The sequence below is a fragment of the Pan paniscus genome, chromosome 5 (genome assembly GCF_029289425.2).
Source record: "Pan paniscus chromosome 5, NHGRI_mPanPan1-v2.0_pri, whole genome shotgun sequence".
Taxonomy (NCBI): Eukaryota; Metazoa; Chordata; class Mammalia; order Primates; family Hominidae; genus Pan; species Pan paniscus.
This window is the reverse complement of record NC_073254.2, coordinates 101,559,728-101,578,536: the sequence shown is the minus strand read 5'-3', so window position 1 is coordinate 101,578,536 and position 18,809 is coordinate 101,559,728.

Sequence of the window (18,809 nt, the reverse complement as noted above, 5' to 3'; positions counted from 1 at the left end):
TTTGTCTTACCATATTAGCAAAACTTACAATGAATATTACTAAAGTTGAAATATCTGGGGACACAGTTGCTCTTATTCATTGCTAGTGGGAGTGTAAACTGGTCTAACATTTCTGGAACATATTTGACAATATATACCAAATGCTTTCAAGACTGATAAACCACTGTGCCACAGAATTTCTCTTTGAGTTTAACTCAAATAAGTAGATGGGAATAAAGGAAGATGTGCAATTGAGCTCATCAGAGTTATTTATAAGAAGGAAGAGTGAAAACCACATTAGTTTTAATATTATTGTCGAAGTTAAGTATCTATTTAAATACATATTATAAAAGAGTATTTTTTTGAAATTAGAAAATTTGAAGGAGTTTGAAAAAAGTAATAGTATAAGGAGTAGGTAATCTCCTGGTCCTTGCTGGGTACTATTGGGGGGGAAAAAAGCAATGAAAGGCCAAAGTTGATTAATCACTAATTTAAGGTGATAGGAGAAAGTGGAGGGTCTCTTAGGAAGCATATAAAGAAAGTTTTATTTCTAGCAGCTAGAGGGCAAAGAATAGCTGGGGATTAGGCACATGACCTACTTATAAAGGCAGAAAAGCTCCAGAGAATGTTGGGTCCTTAACCCTGGCAAAACTACTATGCTCAGGGTCTAGATTGCAAAGGTATTTTAGCTTCAGATGTGTGATGAGACATCTGAGTCAATGTACTTGAAAATCTTGAATCTCCAGATTCCCTTGGACACAGGCCAGTAGAAACAGCCTGCTCTTTTCTGTTATAGCTTAGTATTCCTCCACCGCTCTAAGGCAACGCAGAGGCTTCTACCTCACAAGATAATGCACAGGCTTTCAAGATCTATCCCCACTTCCCCTTATGGCCATCAGAAAAATAACTAGTGTAAAGTCACAACATTGCCCTGCCCAAGAAATGCTGAGACTAAATGGAAGAGATGTAGGACCAGCCAACATGCACCAGGGAGTGATTTGATTCTGAGGGTGCTGAATCAAGGTGGGAAGGTGGAGCATAATATTAGATAAGAGAGAGTTTATCAATATGGGAGCACTATCTCATAATACAAGATTTAATACCCTATTGAAGACCTTAGGAAGCAGTGATAACATGGCACCATTCTTGGAAGCTTGAACAAAATGACAGTCCTCAATAAATAAACTGGAGCCACTGGAACTTATCTATAGCAGGCAGTAAAAGAAGGAATCAAGAGGTTGAGAGAGGTGAGCCTGCTGGTGGGGGTGCACCATGTAAGGCTTGAAAACCCCTGCACACTGTTGGGGAATCTGGAATAAACTACCTGTAAACTGTTAAGAGATGCTCTAATGAGGGGGCATCAGTATGTCTGAGTAACTCAGCAATGCATGTTTTTTTATAGGACAGGAGTAACATAGGGGATGATGTTACACTAAGGAGGTTTCTGATAGCAGTGGGGATGATGGGCTCCAGAATAAGAAAGGTCAGGTGACAGGAAATTTAAGCATCAAAAGTAATAGAGATGCAGTGATTATAACTGGTAGCAAAGTCAAAAGGGAAGCCCAGGGGAACTGGCCTACAGAGAGCTATGGATATATAAAACATGGTATTCCTAGGAGCAAGATAAATGGACAGCCAATGAGTTCTGCTCAATTCATAAGATTCATACAACCAAAAAAAAAAAACCTCACAGATTTATTGGAAGGTCCCCTCATTAAAGCATTGTGATCCCTTGTTTAACTTACAGATCTCACAATATTTTTACATTCTGAATTGCTGATTGAGGAAAGGCTGTATCCTCGTGAGTAGGTATCTTGTAATACCATGGAAGGTGTATGTAATAATCCCCCCTCCAGAAACCTATGGTTATTCACACAAGTAAGAGGAAGATGCAGATATTTTGAAGACTGTTGGACACAGGGCTTAGGTTAAGGTTGATAAAGTGGGATCCAAAATAATCGCCAAACACCTCTGTTAGAGAAGAAGACATATGTGTATTAGGTTAAAAATTAGAATCCTGGCCCAGGTTCAGCTCACTGGGTCCACAAATCTATTTGGTAGTTATTTCCTGAGCCCCTCAATATACAATTAGAATGAGCACATTTAGTAGTTGGCAGAACATCTGCATTGTTTTTCTGAGTGGTGAGAACTAAGATAGTAGGAAAGCCAAATGGAAGCTCTGCAACTGACTCCACTCCCACTTTCCACCTCCTTTTCCTACCCCAGCCAAGATAATACATTAAAACAAAGTTCAGAGAAGAGTACCACCCTCAAGAATGTCAATAGATTCAGGGATGCTGGTCTCCATATCTTTATTTAATTCATTAGTCTGGTCTTTAAGAAACAGATAGATCCTGGTTAATATCAGTGACATGGACATGGGCTACACACAGGCAAATTTTAAATTTCATTGCAGCTGCTGTATTAGATGTGATATGTCTTCTAAAGTAGATCAGTACAGCCTTAGGTAGATTGATCTAGTGAATCTATTCTTTTCACAGCAAGAAAAAAGAACAGAAGCCATTTGAATTAATGTAGGACAGATAAGAATATGCATTTATGCTTTTGCTCCAGGGAGATGTTAACTCTCCTACTCTTTGTCATGAGATAGTTGGAAAAGGTCTGAGTCGTCTGGACATTTTACAGATAGTCATTATATTGATGGCATCAAGTTAATCAGAAGAGCAAGTGGCGGCAAGTATGAATCTTAACAAAGAGAACCCTATGAGAATTTACGCCCTGTGTTTTGACCTGGTCATCCACTCTCTGTGGAGAGAAGTGGCTTCAAGTAAAAATATATGTCCATTCATTGGCAGTGGTAAATACCTTGGCTGTTTTTTCTAGGGTCCTGGAAGGATAAAGTTTGGAAAATCACGGACCAGGAGGTATGGGGAAGAGGCATATGGATGTGTATTTATCATGTTTTATTATTCATATTTTTTATTTTGATGAAGATGTTTTGTCAAAGACTCACATTTTGTTTTGACAAGATGTTTCGACATCTTGGGGGCGTGCTGACCCAGGAGGGACTGCCCCTCTTACGGTTAGCTAATTCCAAGAGATAGCAAACAACTCACCTGAGAGTGCACCTTTCAAATGAAAATCAACTAATTCAGAATCCGTAATTCAGTCAGCTCTTTTATCAAGATCTTATACTCCTACACTCTGGGCCACTATTCCTTTGCCCTGATTATTCCAGGGCCAACTATCAAACAAAAAGGAACAGCTCCTACATCCCTGAGCCCACTGAAATTATTCAAAACAGCCTATTCTAAACCTGCTTATACTGTCTCACATGTTCCTTCACAAGGAAAGCACAATAAAAGCTCTTGCCAGTTTCTCTCCTCCTTCTACCACCTGACTAACCCCAGTACTTCCTTTTGTAGCCTCCCATGGCATGGCATGGCCCCTTCTGTTGAAATTTGTGAATACAACATGTTTTCAGTGGTAGTCATTCATTGATATGTTGGTCTCACCATATCTGAATAAAAATAAAGTTATAGTTTAAAATAGTGCTATACACTGTATCCCCCACAAATTCAAATGCTGAAATCCTTTCCCCCAATCTAATGGTATTAGGAGATAGTGCCTTTGGTGGGTGATTATGTCATAAAGATGGAGCCCTCATGAATGGGGTTAGTGCCCATATAAAAGAGACCCTTGAGAACTCCCTAACTCCTCCACCAGGTGATTATATAGCAAGAAGGTGGCTGCCTATGGACCAAGAAGCATGTCCTCACCATACACCAAATCTTCTGAATCCTTGATCTCGAATGTCTCAGCCTTCAGAACTTTGAGAAATACATTGTTTATAAGCCACCGAGTTTATAGTATTTTGTTATAATAGTCCAAAATCACTAAGACAAACAGGATGGAGCTATGGGGACCTGCATGAAGTATAACTATCTTTGTATCACATGCCAAGAAGAGAGCATTCCCTGAAAAAAAAGAGGCATGAAGCAACCAAGGAGACAGAATGACTCAGCTATCAGATGATGCCCAGCCAAAATAATCTTTGTTCAACTCAGTGCTGACTCCATGAGCTCTTGGACACATTAGCTGTGGTGGCAGGCATAGGGGCTGTGCATATGCCCAATTATGTCCAGTTCATCTGTTTTTGTCTGTGCTGCTATACTAAAATACCTCTGACTGGGTAATTTATAAAGAACATGAATTTATTCTTCATAGTTTTAGTACTGGGAAGTTCAAGGTCAAGGTCCTGTCAGGTTTAATGTCTGGTAAGGGCTTGTTGTCTGCTTCTAAACATGGCCACCTTGAATGCTGTGTAACCACCTGGTGGAGGCAGAAGGCAAAAAGTGACTAGCTAGCTACATCTTGCCTTTTTATAAGGTTACAAATTTTATTCATGAAGGCAAAGCCCTCATGGCTCAATTACCTTCAAAAGCCCCACCTCTTAATACTGTGGCATTGGGGATTAAGTTTCAAGATAAATTTTGGAGAGTATACATTCAATCCATAACATCAACCAAGACTGATTTAGCTACCATGATGCCGAACATCCAAACTGCTAGAAATACAGACCAATGCTGAGTCCCCGGTTGTGCTACTATCCCTTGATGAAATCATTCTGGAAGGGGAAGAAATTTAGTTTATCTGGAATCAACACATGCTAGGTATGGATTTTCCTTTCCTGTTTTTGGGAACTCAGTCAGCACCACTATATAAGGGCTTATGTAGTGTTTGAACTACCAACTAGGTATATTTATAATATCACCTCAGACAAAGAGACTTGCTTTACAGCAAAGAAGGTGTGAAAGTGAGTGCATGACCATAGGTTCATCTGGTCTTATCACATGTCACATTTTCTAAAAGCTGTTGGCATGCTGGAAAGATGAAACAGTTTTTTTAAAGGCATAACTTCTGTGACAATGTAAAGATAATACCTTGAGATCATAAGGTACTCTTCTCCAGGAAGCAGTATACATCCTATGTCATGGCCATTATTAGTCATGGTGCTATGTGCCCAGTTGGTAAAATACATGAGTCTAAGAAACCGGGAACCAAGCCCCGCTTTCCACAATTTCTAATGATCCCCTTAGGAAATTTGTACTTCTGTGATCTAGATGTCTTGATTCTCATAGAGTAATGCTCCAACCAAAGGATAAAATAAGAGTCCCATTAAATTTATAGCTATGGTTATGACCTCAATACTTCAGGCTTTAAAAGACAAGCAGGCTAGAAGAGTAGTCATCTCTTTGGCAAGGGTAACTGGCCCTGGCCTGGATAATCAGATGTACCCGTCATGCCCAGTGATTCACTACCAAATCTCTTCCTGGCCAACTTTTATGGTAAATGGGCAGCCTAAGAAGATCATGATGATATGAGGACATAGATTTTTTAGAGATGAGGGTCTGGTTTACCATACCAGATAAGATGCCTGGACTCACAAAGGTGCTAGCCAAGTGTGAGGGTTATCTGGAATGGGTAGTAAAAGAAGAAGATAATGAGTATCAGCTATAGCCAGAGTCTACCTGCAGTGACAAGATTTATGGTGCATTCCACTAACCATCCTCTTTTAAGTTCCTCCAGAAACACAAACCAGGAAGAAGCTTGGAGAGGCTGCCCTCAGGTGTGGTCATCTAAGTATATGAAGGAAGTGAATCTGAGTGGCTTAAGGGGCGTGATGTACTGAGTGCACTGGTATACCCTAGTTTCACACTAAAGCATTCATTTGCTAAGCTGATTGCTCCCAGATTAATGAACTTCTAGGAATTTTCTTTGGCTATAAGATCTGCTTTCATGAGGTTATGTTACCTCTCTGTGGGTGGCCCATATCTAATGACTAGTTAATGCAGGGCACAATGTCCTGCTCTCTTGTCTCCATTTGGGAGAACCCTAAAGAACTACTCCAACTATCAGTGAGTAACCTTTGCTTCACAATTCTTTGCCTTCATTAATGCCAGTGAATTTACCTGCCAATTGACTTCAGCCATCCACTCCACAGGCCACTCTACAAACTTTGTCATAAGCTCAAGTTGTTCTATCACTGAATGCAAAAATGTCTTATTCTCTGAGCATGATGTCTGATGCCATATTATTCTTTCAGTAGCTTACTCCACTATGCCTGGTCTTTGACTTCATATATATCCTTAAATTTTTTTATTCAATGAGACTCTTTTTGTCCTTTCTTAAAGACTTTCTTAATGACTTTTTTCCTGAATACTGTATTGTATATATGTATACTGTATATATATACAGTATATGTGTGCATATGTACTGTATACATGTGTATATATATACAGTACAGTATTGTATGTGGTATATATACTGTATATATACAGTACAGTACAGTTATAGTATAGTGCAGTTATATATATTTTATATATATATATATATAAAATGATTGATAAACTGACCTTCAGATACCTACCCTCATAGATATTCTCATCATTATATAACCCTGGACCACTGCTAAAATTTTTCCTCTCTTTTACTAAACTTCTGGGCAAAAATACTACAATTTCAAGAATGGTGTTATTGTAATTCATTATAATAACTTGGGTCATCAAAATCACTTCTTAATCTTTCTATTTTTATTTGGCATAACTCTTTATTATTTCATCAACTCTGGAAAAGCTTTACAATTCTCAACTTTTATTTTCAGTGGTCCACCTTGCTTGCTACTCTCCCTCTGAGCTTCCTACCTCACTTTCTACAAACCTATCCCTACCATCCCCTCCTTTTTATAGTTTGTTCTAGACTAATTCATTATCTTTTAGAGACTTTATCAGCCATCCCTTCTTCAACTCAACGCCTCTCTTCTAACTGCTTACTTATGCTCAGCCTGGGAAAATGATCAAGTTTCTCTCATAGGTTAAAAAAAATTCCCCTTTAACCCCTATGGCTCTTGTAGCTACCATCCAATCATTCTTTTTTTTTTTTTAAGTATTATTATACTTTAAGTTTTAGGGTACATGTGCACAATGTGCCGGTTAGTTACATATGTATACATGTGCCATGTTGGTGTGCTGCACCCATTAACTCGTCATTTAGCATTAAGTATATCTCCTAATACTATCCCTCCCCCCTCCCCCCACCCCAAAACAGTCCCCAGAGTGTGATGTTCCACTTCCTGTGTCCATGTGTTCTCATTGTTCAATTCCCATCTATGAGTGAGAACATGCGGTGTTTGGTTTTTGTCCTCGCGATAGTTTGCTGAGAATGATGATTTCCAATTTCATTCATGTCCCTACAAAGGACATGAACTCATCATTTTTTATGGCTGCATAGTATTCCATGGTGTATATGTGCCACATTTTCTTAATCCAGTCTATCATTGTTGGACATTTGGGTTGGTTCCAAGTCTTTGCTATTGTGAATAGTGCCGCAGTAAACATATGTGTGCATGTGTCTTTATAGCAGCATGATTTATAGTCCTTTGGGTATATACCCAAAGTAACGGGATGGCTGGGTCAAATGGTATTTCTAGTTCTAGATCCCTGAGGAATCGCCACACTGACTTCCACAATGGTTGAAATAGTATACAGTCCCACCAACAGTGTAAAAGTGTTCCTATTTCTCCACATCCTCTCCAGCACCTGTTGTTTCCTGACTTTTTAATGATTGCCATTCTAACTGGTGTGAGATGGTATCTCATTGTGGTTTTGATTTGCATTTCTCTGATAGCCAGTGATGATGAGCATTTTTTCATGGGTCTTTTGGCTGCATAAATGTCTTCTTTTGAGAAATGTCTATTCATATCCTTTGCCAACTTTTTGATGGGGTTGTTTGTTTTTCTCTTGAAAATTTGTTTGAGTTCATTCTAGATTGTGGATATTAGCCCTTTGTCAGATGAGTAGGTTGCGAAAATTTTTTCCCATTTTGTAGGTTGTCTGTTCACTCTGATGGTAGTTTGTTTTGCTGTGCAGAAGCTCTTTAGTTGAATTAGATCCCATTTGTCAATTTTGGCTTTTGTTGCCATTGCTTTTGGTGTTTTAGACATGAAGTCCTTGCCCATGCCTATGTCCTGAATGGTAATGCCTAGGTTTTCTTCTAGGGTTTTTATGGTTTTAGGTCTAACGTTTCAGTCTTTAGTCCATCTTGAGTTAATTTTTGTATAAGGTGTAAGGAAGGGATCCAGTTTCAGCTTTCTACATATGGCTAGCCAGTTTTCCCAGCACCGTTTATTAAATAGGGAATCCTTTCCTCATTGCTTGTTTTTCTCAGGTTTGTCAAAGATCACATAGTTGTAGACATGCAGCATTATTTCTGAGGGCTCTGTTCTGTTCCATTCATCTATATCTCTGTTTTGGTACCAGTACCATGCTGCTTTGGTTAGTGTAGCCTTGTAGTATAGTTTGAAGTCAGGTAGCGTGATGCCTCCAGCTTTGTTCTTTTGGCTTAGGATTGACTTGGCGATGCAGGCTCTTTTTTGGTTCCATATGAACTTTAAAGTAGTTTTTTCCAATTCTGTGAAGAAAGTCATTGGTAGCTTGATAGGGATGGCATTGAATCTGTAAATTACCTTGGGCAGTATGGCCATTTTCACGATATTGATTCTTCCTACCCATGAGCATGGAATGTTCTTCCATTTGTTTGTGTCCTCTTTTATTTCATTGAGCAGTGGTTTGTAGTTCTCCTTGAAGAGGTCCTTCACATCCCTTGTAAGTAGGATTCCTAGGTATTTTATTCTCTTTGAAGCAATTGTGAATGGGAGTTCACTCATGATTTGGCTCTCTGTTTGTCTGTTATTGGTGTATAAGAATGCTTGTGATTTTTGTACATTGATTTTGTATCCTGAGACTTTGCTGAAGTTGCTTATCAGCTTAAGGAGATTTTAGGCTGAGACAATTGTATATCTAGGTTTTCTAGATATACAATCATGTCATCTGCAAACAGGGACAATTTGACTTCCTCTTTTCCTAATTGAATACCCTTTATTTCCTACTCCTGCCTAATTGCCCTGGCCAGAACTTCCAACACTATGTTGAATAGGAGTGGTGAGAGAGGGCATCCCTGTCTTGTGCCAGTTTTCAAAGGGAATGCTTCCAGTTTTTGCCCATTCAGTATGATATTGGCTGTGGTTTTGTGATAGATAGCTCTTATTATTTTGAGATACGTCCCATCAATACCTAATTTATTGAGAGTTTTTAGCATGAAGGGTTGTTGAATTTTGTCAAAGGCCTTTTCTGCATCTGTTGAGATAATCCTGTGGTTTTTGTCTTTGGTTCTGTTTATATGCTGGATTACATTTATTGATTTACTTATGTTGAACCAGCCTTGCATCCCAGGGATGAAGCCCACTTGATCATGGTGGATAAGCTTTTTGATGTGCTGCTGGATTCGGTTTGCCAGTATTTTATTGACGATTTTTGCATCAGTGTTCATCAAGGATATTGGTCTAAAATTCTCTTTTTTGGTGTGTCTCTGCCTGGCTTTGGTATCAGGATGATGCTGGCCTCATAAAATGACTTAGGGAGGATTTCCTCTTTTTCTGTTGATTGGAATAGTTTCAGAAGGAATGGTACCAGCTCCTCCTTGTACCTCTGGTAGAATTCGGCTGTGAATCCATCTGGTCCTGGACTCTTTTTGGTTGGTAAGCTATTGATTATTGCCACAGTTTCAGAGCCTGTTATTGGTCTATTCAGAGATTCAACTTCTTCCTGGTTTAGTCTTGGGAGAGTGTATGTGTTGAGGAATTTATCCATTTCTTCTAGATTTTCTAGTTTATTTGCATAGAGGTGTTTGTAGTATTCTCTGATGGTAGTTTGTATTTCTGTGGGATCAGTGGTGATATCCCCTTTATCATTTTTTATTGCGTCTATTTGATTCTTCTCTCTTTTCTTCTTGATTAGTCTTGCTAGTGGTCTATCAATTTTGTTGATCCTTTCAAAAAACCAGCTCCTGGATTCATTAATTTTTTGAAGGGTTTTTTTATGTCTCTATTTCCTTCAGTTCTGCTCTGATTTTAGTTATTTCTTGCCTTCTGCTAGCTTTTGAATGTGTTTGCTCTTGCTTTTCTAGTTCTTTTAATTGTGATGTTAGGGTGTCAATTTTGGACCTTTCCTGCTTTCTCTTGTGGGCATTTAGTGCTATAAATTTCCCTCTACACACTGCTTTGAATGTGTCCCAGAGATTCTGGTATGTTGTGTTTTGTTCTCGTTGGTTTCAAAGAACATCTTTATTTCTGTCTTCATTTCGTTATGTACCCAGCAGTCATTCAGGAGCAGGTTGTTCAGTTTCCATGTAGTTGAGCAGTTTTGAGTGAGTTTCTTAATCCTGAGTTCTAGTTTGATTGCACTGTGGTCTGAGAGACAGTTTGTTATAATTTCTGTTCTTTTACATTTGCTGAGGAGAGCTTTACTTCTAACTATGTGGTCAATTTTGGAATAGGTGTGGTGTGGTGCTGAGAAGAATGTATATTCTGTTGATTTGGGGTGGAGAGTTCTGTAGATGTCTATTAGGTCCACTTGGTGCAGAGCTGAGTTCAATTCCTGGGTATCCTTGTTAACTTTCTGTCTCGTGGATCTGTCTAATGTTGACAGTGGGGTGTTAAAGTCTCCCATTATTATTGTGTGGGAGTCTAAGTCTCTTTGTAGGTCACTCAGGACTTGCTTTATGAATCTGGGTGCTCCTGTATTGGGTGCATATATATTTAGGATCGTTAGCTCTTCTTGTTGAATTCATCCCTTTACCATTATGTAATGGTCTTCTTTGTCTCTTTTGATCTTTGTTGGTTTAAAGTCTGTTTTATCAGAGACTAGGATTGCAACCCCTGCCTTTTTTTGTTTTCCATTTGCTTGGTAGATCTTCCTCCATCCTTTTATTTTGAGCCTATGTGTGTCTCTGTACGTGAGATGGGTTTCCTGAATACAGCACACTGATGGGTCTTGACTCTTTATCCAATTTGCCAGACTGTGTCTTTAATTGGAGCCTTTAGTCCATTTACATTTAAAGTTAATATTGTTATGTGTGAATTTGCTCCTGTCATTATGATGTTAGCTGGTTATTTTGCTCATTAGTTGATGCAGTTTCTTCGTAATCTCAATGGTCTTTACATTTTGGCATGATTTTGCAGCAGCTGGTACCGGTTGTGCCTTTCCATGTTTAGTGCTTCCTTCAGGAGATCTTTTAGGGCAGGCCTGGTGGTGACAAAATCTCTCAGCATTTGCTTGTCTGTAAAGTATTTTATTTCTCCTTCACTTATGAAGCTTAGTTTGGCTGGATATGAAATTCTGGGTTGAAAATTCTTTTCTTCAAGAATGTTGAATATTGGCCCCCACTCTCTTCTGGCTTGTAGAGTTTCTGCCGAGAGATCCGCTGTTAGTGTGATGGGCTTCCCTTTGTGGGTAACCCGACCTTTCTCTCTGGCTGCCCTTACCATTTTTTCCTTCATTTCAACTTTGGTGAATCTGACAATTATGTGTCTTGGAGTTGCTCTTCTCGAGGAGTATCTTTGTGGCATTCTCTGTATTTCCTGAATCTGAATGTTGGCCTGCCATGCTAGATTGGGGAAGTTCTCCGGGATAATATCCTGCAGAGTGTTTTCCAACTTGGTTCCATTCTCCCCGTCACTTTCAGGTACACCAATCAGAGGCAGATTTGGTCTTTTCACATAGTGCCTTATTTCTTGGCGGCTTTGTTTGTTTCTTTTTATTCTTTTTTCTCTAAACTTCCCTTCTTGCTTCATTTCATTCATTTCATCTTCCATCACTGGTACCCTTTCTTCCAGTTGATCGCATCGGCTCCTGAGGCTTCTGCATTCTTCATGTGGTTCTCAAGCCTTGGCTTTCAGCTCCATCAGCTCCTTTAAGCACTTCTCTGTATTGGTTATTCTAGTTATACATTCGTCTAAATTTTTTTCAAAGTTTTCAACTTCTTTGCCTTTGGTTTGAATTTCCTCCTGTAGCTCAGAGTAGTTTGATCATCTGAAGCCTTCTTCTCTCAACTCGTCAAAGTCATTCTCCATCCAGCTTTGTTCTGTTGCTGGTGAGGAACTGCGTTCCTTTGGAGGTGGAGAGGCACTCTGCTTTTTAGAGTTGCCAGTTTTTCTGCTCTGATTTTTCCCCATCTTTGTGGTTTTATCTACTTTTGGTCTTTGATGATGGTGATGTACAGATGGGTTTTTGGTGTGGATGTCCTTTCTGTTTGTTAGTTTTTCTTCTAACCGACAGGACCCTCAGCTGTAGGTCTGTTGGAATTTGCTAGAGGTCCACTCCAGACCCTGTTTGCCTGTGTATCAGCAGCAGTGTCTGCAGAACCACGGATTTATTTTTCAGTCTTTCACACAATTTTAACTTATCCTTGACATTTTAATATATATTTTTGGGATTTTTCAAGATGTGGTTGAAAACAGTCTAAATAGAGCTATAGAATCTGTGATTTAAACATATTTCCTAAAATAAACTTAAATAACCCAACTTGAGATTTTATATATATATAATATATATTATATATAACATATATGTTATATTATATAACATATATTGTTATATTATATATAATATATGTTATATGTTATATATAACATATATTATATATGTTATATTATATAACATATAACATATATAATATATGTTATATATAACATATAACATATATATAATATATATGTTCAAATAGCAAAAAATAATCTGGGATGAGGAAGTTTGCTTATTCTTTTTTAAAATGTACATTGATGTGATAATAAAAGTATTTTTAAAGTATATGGATGGTATGAAAAATCATGATAGAGTGACCACCAATACCCACATTAATAAAGAGACCATTACCACTAAATTAAAACTTAATGTGTTTCCTTCTACAGTTACGTCTTGTTTGTTTGTTTGTTTTTCCTAAGAAGTAGTTGCCATCTGGATTTTGTATTTTTCATTCCTTGTCTCCCTGTAGTTTTACTAAATTATTTGTGAAGGTGAACAATATCTTATGCTATGTGTCTTGCTTATCTTTAGTCAATATTATGCCTGTGCTATTATGTGTATAAACATTCTTTTATTACTATTTATTTCTGTTTAATACACTTTATGATTTAGAGCAGTTTTAGATTTATGGCAAAGTTGAGGAAGGTACAGATATTTTTCATATACTGCTTTCCACTACACATGCATATCCTCCTTGCTTATCACTCTTTGCCACAGTGGTACATTTCAATTGTTTTATAGTATTTCAGTATATGACTATATGACAATTATTTATATATCATACTGATAATGATTATTAGCATTTGCAGTTTTGGTTTGTTCTGTTTATTCTCCAGTTACAGCATTGTTATAAATATTTTTGTACAACTATCTTACTATACATGCTTGTCTTCTAGGGGTTTTGGTTTTAGATGACAAGTGTGTCTTTGCCTAGCTCACTGGGTGCCCAAGACTGACTAATCTTAGCATGATGTCTCTCACTTTTTATCTAATTATAAAGAAATGTTGAAATTTCTCTTTACCATTTTTAAAAGTCCCACACCTTCTATGCAATCCACTATAGTACTTCTTGGGTAGGCAGGAGGTTTGCAGTACTATGGGGGCTGGAGATGGAGGAAGTGAATGACAACTTTACACCATCATGTAACTTAACATCTTATTAGGAATTCCTGTCTCTCACTAAAAGACAGACCTGAAATTATAGAAAAAAATAGTAAAACTGAAAAAAGCTAACGGCCTAAACTCCTAATTATTAGGTAAGTTATTTAATAAAATAATTAAAACCTGTGGGCTCAAAATGACTACAGATAAAATTTCTGAAAGTTCCATGTCCATGTAGACAACAAGGTGATGTAAAATAAAATGTCATTTTTATAGTCTTCTTTTCCCTGTATTTTAACTTTAAAAGTAAATATCATTGATTAACCTGTAACTTTTGCATTTAATCCACAAAATTTTTACTGAACGAAAAAGTAATTTACAAGAACATTGAATAAAAAAGTCATATTGATAATAATGTTTGCAAATCAATTTTTTTCTTTAATTGATCTTCTAAATGCTAAGAGAGATTTTCATCAAGATTGCTTGATTATCCATTTTTCCCTCATAATTAAAAATTTAAAAATTGGGAGTCTTCTTTTCTTGGTATGATTGTAAATTTAATTTGAGGTCTGATAATACTGCCATAGTTCCAATGCCAAGCAAATTTTTCAAATGTTTCACTGCATTTCAGCATATATTTGCTATATGATTGCCAGATTCAGCAGCACAACACAAAACAAAAACAAAACAAGATGCCCATATTAAATTTGAATATCAGATAAGCAATAAATAATGTTTAAATGAAAGTATGTCCAAAATTATTTGTTCTTTATCTGAAAATCAAATTTAACTGGGAGTCTTGAATTTTATTGCTAAATCCTCTAGTGAAATGAAGTTGAATGGAGGGGAAAAACAAGTGTAGCTTTGGGAAGGAAATAGTGGCCACCAGAGGGCAAGCTAAAAAGATGATTGTCTGTGGGTGGGAAGTTGAAGGTTGTAGGGCATCTGGGTTAGATTTGACAGAACAGGGGAAAATACCTGACAGGATTAAAATGCTTATGCTGTCAACCTGATACTTTTTCTTGGAAATTTGGGACAATGTATGTCACAAACATATACCCCTCTAACTGTAGTCTTAGACTTTCTGGTCAGCATAGCATAGTCCCAATCTGTCTGAAAAATTCAGATAGAATAGAAAGTCATATACTTATTGAGTTTGGATCAAATGGATTTTACAGTTCTAGAACTCTAAAATAAGAGAGAATTACCATTATAAATAGATAAGAAGAGGACCATGTATTTTGCCTATGTTTACAGGCAGGAGTTACTACTTTTTTCAAAATTATGTTTTACCCTTCCTTCTATTCCCCTTCCTTCTCTTTGGGCTATAACTGGTGCCTGAAATCCTATTAACTTGGCTTAAATTTTTGATCATTATTAAAATGTCAGTACCTTAAGGTGCTCAAATTTGTTCAAGGCAATGGTGAGCCAAGTTGGTGGGTTATTACAGTGAAATTCAACCCTCGCTACAGATTTGAATTCTCTGGCCACTATTTATAAAAATGACAATGTCCTGAATCCATGTTCAGAGACTTAATTCAGTTTTTCTAAATAGGGCCAAACATCAAATATTTTTTTAAAGTTCAGCAGGTAATTTTTATACGTAGTCAGGATTGAGTATTAGTTTGTCACAGCATTGGATGGAGTACTTGTGGGCATCAGAGTAAAAGCATCAGACTAAAATTCTTTGGTGGTGTCAAAAGACTGAGTATGATTGAGCTAAGGAGTTCTCCAGACAAATACACACACACAAAAAAACAAGTTTGGTTGAAGTTTTTGGTATCCCAACAGGGAGATCCCTAGTGTTTTCTGCTCTAGAAAGGATTTATCTTAATTAAAGTTGTTCTTTGCCTTGGATAGATCTTGACCACACCTGGTAGCACACTCTTGAGAGGATAAATCCTTCGTTCCATTCCAAATGTCTTTAGAAAGATCCGTTTTCTAATGAGCCAGCTGACTCCTCATCCATTCACATATTTTTGCGTACAACTTTCACATGGATTTAAGACTCAAAGTGGACGTTGTCAGTTTATTCTCTGTAAGTTTAATTTCCTAGGGAACATCTGTTCTATTTTATTGAATGAATCCTTAGTGGATAAGGACAAGGATTTTGAGGCGATTTTAACACGGATTAGTGGAGGGGAGGAGTGAAGGCTTTTACTTAAAAATTACAAGTAATTTGTCATGGTGTTAGGGAATTTGACTTGTTAGACCCTATCTCATGGAGAATCACATCATTTTATTATGTTTTTAAAAATACTAAACCAACCTCCATCTCTAGGATAAGTACAGCTTCATCATTATACATGATTTTATATATACATATGTGTGTGATATGTATTTTATATATACATATGTATATATATATATAGAGAGAGAGAGAGAGAGAGAGAGACAGAGAGAGCTATGTTGCTTTTTGGACAAATTAAAGAAGGTACTACTCTGCATATACATAAGGAGCAATGAGGACATGAAATTCATCATAAGATGTGGGAAATACACATATAAATCTTTATTAAATTTTTTTTGATAAACTAAGGAATTTCAAGTTTAAACTAATGGGGATTAAATCTTGTAGTGTGCCCTGACACAAATATTAGAAAGGCATATGTGATCAGATACAACACATTATTTTGCTTAGTAAATTTTATCTTATTATAAAGGCAAAAATATTAAATATATAAAATAAAAAATACAAAAATCTATAAAGAAATTAAATTTGCTCAAAATCACAAAATCTGTCATAATCACAGTAAACATTCTGCATCACATTTAGTCTATTTTTATCCGTCTTAATGTAATTGGGGTATTCCTGTATAGTTTGTGTATAATTTCATAACATAGTTTTTCATTGTATATTTTAGTGATTTTTCCATGAAATTAAAAACTCTGAAAATATACTGTTACATCAAATATTATCCCTTCAAATTAGCTCTGTTGTTAGGCATTTAGAATATTTCTAGGTTTTCACTATTATAAATGACTGTGTGTTGAATACCTCTATATCAGTATTACCTTTTATATAACTTTTGAAAGAAACCTGACCACATTTTAATCATGAGACCATATTTATGTACTTGCTACTGAAAGTATGGTCTGTAGAAAATAGCTACAGCATTCCTTGGAAGCCAGTGAGGAATATGGACTCTATGATTTCTTTCACCAGTGTTTTATAGTTTTACTTGCAGAGATTTTTCACCTCCTTGGCTAAATATATTCCTAAGTATTTTATTTTATTTTTTTGTAGCTTTTGTAAAAGGGATTGAATTCTTAATTTGATTCTCAGCTCGGTCATTGTTGGTATATAACAGTGCTACTAATTTGTGTATACTATTTTGTATGCTGAAACTTTACTGAATTCATTTATCAGATCTAGGAGCTTCCTGGATGAGTCTTTAGGGTTTTCTAGGTATATGATCATATTGGCTAGCAGCAACAGTTTAACTTTCTCCTTTCTGATTTTGGATGCCTTGTATTTTTTGCTTCTTTCTGATTGCTCTGGCTAGGACTTCTAGTACTGTGTTGAATAGAAGTGGTGAAAGTGGACATCCTTGGCTTGTTCCAGTTATCAAGGGGAATGCTTTCACCTTTTTCCAGTTCAGTTTGATGTTGGCTATGGGTTTGTCTTAGAAGGCTTTTATTGCTTTGAGGTACGTCCCTTCTATGCCAATTTTTCTGAGGGTTATCATAAATGGGTGCTGGATTTTATCAAATGCTTTTTCTGCATCTGTTGAGATGATCATGCAATTTTTGTTTTTAATTCTGTTTATATGATGTATCACATTTATTAATTTGTGTATGTTAAACCATCCCTATATTCCTGGTATGAAACTCACTTGATAATGATGTATTATCTTTTGGATATGCTGTTGGATTTGGTTAGCTAGTATTTTGTTGAGGATTTTTGTATCAATGGTCATCAGGGATATTGGTCTGTAGTTTTCTTTTTTTGTTATGTCCTTTCCTGGTTTTGGTATTAGGGTGATACTGGCTTCATAGAATGATTTAGAGAGGATTTCCTTTCTCTATCTTTTGGAATAATTTCAGTAGGAAATATACCAATTCTTCTTTAAATGTCTGATAGAATTCAGCCGTGAATCCATCTGGTCCTGGACTTTTTTTGTTGGCAATTTTTTTATTATTATTTCAATCTTGCTACTTGTTATTAGCCAGTAAAGAATTTCCAATTTTTCCTGATCTAATCTATAAGGTTATATATTACCAAAAATTTATCCAACTCCTCTAGATTTTCTAGTTTGTGTGTATAAAGATGTTCATAGTAGCCTTGAATGATCTTTTGTATTTCTGTGGTATTGGTTGTAATATCTCTTGTTTCATTTTTAATTGAGTTTATTTGGATCTTCTCTCTTCTTTTCTTGTTAATCTCACTAATGGTCTATCAATCTTTTTTATCTTTTCAAACAACACACTTTTTGTTTCATTTATCTTTTTTTTTGTTTGTTTCCATTTCATTTAGTTCTGCTCTCATCTTTGTTATTTCTTCTTTTCTGCTGGGTTTGGGTTTGGTTTGTTCTTGTTTCTCCAGTTCCTTGAGGTGTGACCTAAGATGTCTATTTGTGCTCTTTCAGACTTTTTGATGTAGGCATTTAAAGCTCTGAACTTTCCTCTTAGCTCCATTTTTGCTGTATCCCATCCCATGTTCATGGATGGGTAGAATCAATATTGTGAAAATGACCATACTGCCAAAAGCAATATACAGATTCAATGCAGTCCTCATCAAAATACAATCATCATTCTTCACAAAAAACAGAAAAAAAATCAAAAAATTCATACAGAACCAAAATAGAACCTACATAGCCAAAGCAATACTAAGCAAAAAGAACAAATATGGAGGCATCACATTACATGACTTCAAACTATACTACAAGGCTATAGTTACCAAAACAGCATGGTACTGAAATAAAAATAAACATGTAATCCAATGGAACAGAATAGAGAAACCATATATAGAGCCAAATACTTATAGCCAACTGATCTTTCACAAAGCATACAAAAACATAAAGTGAGGAAAGGACACCCTATTCAACAAATGGTGTTGGAATAATTGACAAGCTACATGTAGAAGAATGAAACTGGATTTGCATCTCTCACCTTGTACAAAAATCAACTCAAGGTGGATCAAAGACTTAAATCTATGACCTGAAACCATCCAAACTGTAGAAGATAATATTGGAAAACCTCTTCTAATCATTGTCTTAGGCAAATAATTCGTAACCAAGAACCTAGAAGCAAATGCAACAAAAACAATGATGAAGAGATGGACCTAATGAAACTAAAAAGCTTAAGCACAGCAAAAGAAATAATCATCAAAGTAAACAGACAACCCAC